Source organism: Tenrec ecaudatus, chromosome 1 (assembly GCF_050624435.1).
Source record: "Tenrec ecaudatus isolate mTenEca1 chromosome 1, mTenEca1.hap1, whole genome shotgun sequence".
In the NCBI taxonomy this organism is placed as follows: domain Eukaryota; kingdom Metazoa; phylum Chordata; class Mammalia; order Afrosoricida; family Tenrecidae; genus Tenrec; species Tenrec ecaudatus.
The window spans coordinates 263,391,253-263,397,706 of NC_134530.1; the positions used below are offsets into that span (position 1 = coordinate 263,391,253).

Genomic DNA, 6,454 nt, shown 5'->3' on the forward strand with positions numbered 1-6,454 from the left:
TAAAGGTAAGAAGAATGCTGCTGTCTAGTGGGTTCCCTACATTACACCAACCACTAGCCCTTGACAGCAGAAATGGGAGAGGAAGAGGGGCTTTCTGTGGCTGATAATGAAACAAAATGGAGTCACAGGAAAAGAAGTATAATAAGGGCAAGAAGGAAATGTGAAGAATAAACACTCTTCAGCTTTTCTCCATTCCTATGTCTAAGGAGACACATTAACTAGGCAATTACTTCCAGGCGGGGGTTGAGTGACAAAATACTTCAACCTTTGATTGACTAGTGAACCACAATGATCAAATTAGTCAATAATTGAGGATCTTTTCTGCCTCAACAGGCCACTCTTTCATACACAATAGAGACAGCAAGTACTTTAGTGACAATTTATAACAATAGTTTCATGAAAGAGTTTGAATCGTAATCCATTGAGAGTTTTCCATGAGAACCATGTAATAGGAAAAAGGAGCTCCTGCCAGGGACACAGGCAAAGGCAAAACCTTGAGCAAAAATATAAAAGATTAAAAAAAAAAGCCTAGCGAGACAAGCACATTTCTCTCCTTTTGCTAAAGCAGGGAAGAGGCATTTAGGTTAATCATGGTTGTTTACATGATGTGGGCACACTTTTTTTAAACACGAAGATGGCAAACGTCTTGGCTTGCTTCTCTTACTACTTTAATTTGCTTCAGAACTTAAGTGCCTGGGCTGGCAATCACTTCCTAAAAGCAGAAGTAATGTCTCTTTCAGTACTTTAATGAGGCATTCACCCCTCTGACCCACATGATTTCGACTGTGCAGTTTAACAACTGAATCAGCGGTACAACATCGAGATCATACTTACTACAGGAAGGTCTCTGTAAATCCGAATCTTACAGAAAAGCCTTAGTTATAGAAAAACACAATACCAAGTACAGTGAGAGTGGAACAGGGAATAGTAGTGTTCCCCGCCAGGCCGTGTGGATGTGGCCTTTGCTACAGTGCTTGCTTCATGGTACAAGTGAAAAGCTGAAAAGGCAAACACTTGGAAGAGGCAGTTTTCTGTAACTTCTTCGGGTCGGGGACAGGGTGGAAGAATCTTCCTCTATTTTGGAACAAATGCTAATTTGGGGTGGGCAAGGGCAAGCTTCATATTAGGCTGCACCTGACATGGAACATCACAGATTTAGACAGCTCCTGCTGGCTGAGACCAGTTCACTTCTTTCTTTTTTTTTTCTTTATTGTTACTTTTCTTTTTTTGTTAAAAAATTTTTTCTCAGTTCACTTTTTTAGAAGAGAGGTTACCCCTATAACCTTCTGCCTTTACCATTACAATGTGCAGCATCCTGCTAATAACCCCCTATAGAAGAAATCACTGCCCAGAATCTTAATGAAAAGATACAAAAGAAGCAAAGTCATTAGAAAAATTTCCTTAGCTTAAAGCTCCTTAAGAATTTTACCTTGATTACTAAGCTACTTTGTTATGAGTTGTGTAGCTCAACCCAAATGCTTTAACTCGAGTATGAATTCCCACCCACTTGGTACCTAATAGTAACATACGGCAATGACACTTGGAAACAAACTGATTGTGAGGAATTTTGGTCTCTTCTCATGTTCTCACTTGGAACTTTCCAGCTTCTGTGACATATTTGACTCCTTTAAATGGCTTGTAGTTCTCCCCGCACATGTCCAAGCGGTTTACCTTTAAACCTGAAATTGCAAGCTGCTGGATCTTAAATTGTATGTTCAGGCTTGGATTCTCTTCTGGCTTGGGTGCTCCAGACTGCAAATTCACCAGCCCGTTAAGACTTGGGAGCTTTTGTGGAGTAATTTCCCCCACATCCCATGTTAGTGCCTTGGTGACAGGGCCAAATGTGTAAGTGTTGGTGTCAGGTTCATATTCAGCAAAACTTTCGGCATGCAGACCGTCACTGTGAGTCCTTCAATAGTTCCCCATAGTCTGCCGTGGTCCAGTTGTGATATCAAATCAGCCACGGGAGCGACTCTCCTTAAAGCTGGTCCTGTGTTTCACATATCCTGGAAGTGCCACTAGATTTTGTGAGCTAACTCGATACGATATGAGTCAGAAATTTCTATCTGGAGGAATAAATGACAAAGCTCTTTCAGATTCCCAACGCTTAAACCGGATGCAAGGGTGGAAACTGACATCATCCAGAAGTCTGGGGCTCATAAGAGAGAGAGAGAGAGGTCAGGCACTCCAGAGAGTTTAATTCAAGCATCAATGACCCCCTGAATGTCTGCAAAGACGGTAGACCCTGATTTATCTATAATTGCATCTATCTCTTCAGTAGCATCAACATAGGCTTCGTTGTTTGTGCACTTTACTTCTGCTCGCCTCCATGGAGTGTTGGACAACTGTCCAGTGGGGCGTCTGTCCCCAACATTACTACTGCCTGTAATAGTTCTTTCAAAATGTTGGATTCAGTAGCCAGTTGAAATCCATTGTCTAACATTTCTTCCAAGAGCTCATACACTATGACCACATTACTCTGAATTGCAGCCTCTGAGCACTCACCAAAATAGTCCTGAAAAGTGTCAGCAACTCTATGTAGGAATCCAATGACAAAGAGAGGTGGCACTTCAGTCTGTATGACAGACACAGAGAAGAGCTTATCCCGGTAGATGCGGATGAGGTAGTGGTGAGGTGTTGAAGCGACGGGTGGTACATTGTCAATATCAGTGGCTTTCTCCTGAGCTTCAAAGACATAATCACAGACAGGCTGGCTTACAACACTCTTCCAGTGTTTCTCTAAAAATATGTCACCGGAACAGTTTATGAGAAATAAGCTGTGGATCATTTCCCGGATACCTGGGCCCGTTCGTGATTCGGCGCCGGGTCCCCTCCCTCTGGTACTAAGTTTTCAAAGCCCATCGAAAGGGGGATGTTGGGCCCATGTAGGCTACTCCATAGCACTGTACCTGAATTATTCACTTGTACAGAATCAATCTTTTTATGGCTGGACACTATTTACGCAAACAATGGGTGTTAAATGTCAGGGAAAATTTACAGGAATAATCATTGAGCGTGTCAGTCACCGGTTTTACAGATAATACACATCTCAATACAGCACACAGGCCACCGATGTAGCAACAGCATATTTGTCTGCCTCCCACAGTTCAACAGTCTTGGCGCAGCTGTATTCCTCTTCCTTCCTCCAGCACCATGTATTTTCCACTTCAAGTTCTCAGGTTACAAGTGTGTCTGAGGGAGAATCCAGCGCATGCAGCGGATTCTCTGCATCAGATCTCAATGATGCAGCCTCTAGATCATGCCTTCTGCCGTGAAGATACAGGATTCAATGCCCCAGCATTCCATCGCTCCTGGCCCGAGTCTCCAGGATGCACCCACAAATCTGGGTCAAGGTGGCCCACTCAGTGCATACTACCAGCGACACTCCCCTGCTAGTATTCCCCAAAGCAGGAAGAGGGAGAGGTAGCATGTGGAGGAGGGAGGGATAAAGGAGAGTTGAGGGGGAAAGAGAGCCACACATATGGAGGGTTTAACAGAATATTGCTACTGCTTTATTTCTTGAGATGGGCTGTACATACGTACAGTATGTTTCTTAAAAAAAAAAAAAAGAAAAAAAGATTCTCGCTCCCTGAAACCTAAAGAGTAGTCTGAGTGGCTACCAAAGGGGAAGGAAATAAAACTGAAATAGACTTGCAGGCTTTAGTGGCAAACAAGCTCATCTCAAAAGAAAAAGAAAAACCAACAAGCCCTCAGTCACTAGAAGAAAAACATTATAAAAATTAGAGCAGAATAACTTAATAAAATTTAAAAAAATCAACAAGACAAGAATTCGTTTCTTTCAAAGGGTTAAAATAACGAATGCCCCACTGTCAAACCTAACAAAGGAAAAGAAGGCAAGAAAGCAAATATAATAAATAAGATATGAAATGGTGACATCACAACAGAAACAAACGAAATAAAAAAGATAATTACACAAAATTATGAAGACATAGAAGAAATGGATAATTAAAAATCATTTTATTGGGGGCTTGTACAACTCTTATCACAAACCATACATACATCCTGTCATACATCCATTGTTCATGAGGGAGGGAGGGTGGGGGTGGGGGAAAAGGAGCTGATACCAAGGGTTCACATAAAAAGAAAATGTTTTGAAAATGATGATGGCAACAAATGTACAAATATGCTCGACACATGGATGTATGTATAGATTGTGATAAGAACTGTATGAGCCCCCAATAAAATGATAAAAAGAAAATGCTTTGAAAATGATGGCAATAAATGTACAAATGTGCTTGACTTGACACAATGGATATATAGGGATTGTTATAAAAGCTGCATGAGCCCCCCCCAATAAAATGAACATGAATTCAGTTGCTATTTCTATAGATTTACCTCTCCTGAATTTCATATACAGAAAAGCATTAAAAGACACTCAAAGGAGAAAAAACCCTAGCAACAATAACAAAGTAAAGCGGACAAAAAAAAAACCTCAATGGAAAAGAAATCAGAAAATGTTGAAAACTAGAACAAATTTAAAATGGGCCCAAACAGAGACAAATGATAAGGTCCAAGTTTTAACTTAACTGTATCTGCAATAATCTGCTTTCCAAGGCGTTCTGTATGATAGCCTGGCTTTTCACATCCCTGGCTGTGGTCAGAGAGGATTCCTCGGAGGCTTAATCCACATGCCCACCCTCCCAATGGATTTTGCTCTCCCCTGTAATCCATAGCCCTCTGAAAATGAGGTGTTCACAATTTAAGCTCTGATGTCATTCCCTCCTTCAGATTTGGATTACTGTATAGACTGGTGTATAAGCCGAGTTTTCCAGCACATTTTAAATGCAGTTATTGTGGTAAAATTAGGTGCCTTGGCTGATATTTAGGTTGGCTTATATTCAAGTATATACAGTATATTATTTACAACCTTTGGATCACACAGGCTTTTTGTATGTGGACTTTTTTTTTTTGAACAGAAGATTTCTTTTTTTCCAAAAGAAGGATTACATAATCATTTGCAACAATTTCACTAGTAGACTTCGATTATGGACATTAGTTTAGACTGCATAGAAAACATGATTATTTCTTGTCTTTGGGGCTACCTATTGCTCAATGCAACAAGTACAATATTTAAAGGGACTTCTACACAGATATGGTGTTAACACAAGCATAACATTTTATTATTTGTAGTCTTAACAAATTTTTTATTTAATAAATCTTTTTATTGGGCTCATACAACTCTTATCACACTCCATACATACATCAATTGAGTAAAGCACCCTTATATATTCATTGCCCTCATCATTCCCAAAATTTGCCTTCCACTTGGTTTCCTGGAATCAGCTCGGTTTCCTTTTTTCCCCTCCCCCCTCCCCCTCCCCCGTGAACCCTTAATAGTTTATAAATTATTATTTTATCTTATCTTACACTGCCCGGCGTCTCTCCTCACCCACCTTCCCATTGCCCATCTCCCAGAGAGGAGGTCACACATAGATCCCCAGATCGATTCTCCCTTTCTACACCCTCTTCCCTCCTGGTGTCGCCACTCTCACCGCTGGTCCTGAGGGGTTCATCCGTCCTAGATTCCCTGTGTTTCCACATCCCTACTGCACCACTGAGCATCTTCTGGTCTAACCAGGTCCACAAGGTAGAATTGGGGTCATGAGAATAGGGAGGGGGGGAAACGTTCAAGAACTAGAGGAAGGTTTTGAGTTTCATTGTTGCTATACTGAACCCTGAGTGACTCATCTCCTCCCCACTACCTCTCTGCAAGGGATGTCCAGCTGTCTACAGATGGGCATTGGGTCCCCATCACGCACTCCCCCTCATTCACGGTGATATGATTTCCGCCCCCCCCCACCTTTGTTGTTTGAAACCTGGTCCCCTCGGCCCTTCATGATCACCTATGTTGGTGTGCTGCTTCCATGTGGGCTTTGTTGCTTCTGGGCTAGATGACTGCTTGTTTACTTTCAAGCCTTTAAGTTCCCGGACAATATATCTCTCAATAGCCGGGCACCATCAGCTTTCTTCACCACGCTTGCTTATGCACACATTCGTCTTCAGCGTTTATGTGAGGAAGGTGATCACACAATGATGGTTTTTGTTCCTTGGTGTCTGCTACCTGGTCCATTCAACACCTTGTATTCGCTTAGGCTGTGTGCTTCTTCTCTGTAGGCTTTGTTGCTTCTGAGCTAGATGGCTGTTTGTTTGCCTTCAAGCCTTTAAGACCCCAGACGCTATATCTTTTTGATAGCCGGGCACCATCAGCTTTCTTCACTATGTTTGCTTATACACACGTCTGTCTTCAGTGATCATGTCGGGAAGGTGGGTATCATGGAATGACCATTTATCTGGGCAAGGTGCTATTGTTTTGAGGAAGTGTGTGCGAGGAGGCCCAATGTCTACCTGCTACCCTACTACTGAACCTATAAATATATGTACATAGGTCTATTTCTCCCATATTCATAAATATATTTATATATGTACATATCTG

At 41.8% G+C, this 6,454-nt stretch overlaps 1 pseudogene; it reads right to left on the reverse strand.

Moving 5' to 3' along the window:
- Window positions 1-1,578: 1,578 nt before the first annotated feature.
- Window positions 1,579-2,788, reverse strand: LOC142437465 (AP-3 complex subunit mu-1-like; annotated as a pseudogene).
- Between the last annotated feature and the right edge of the window lie 3,666 nt (window positions 2,789-6,454).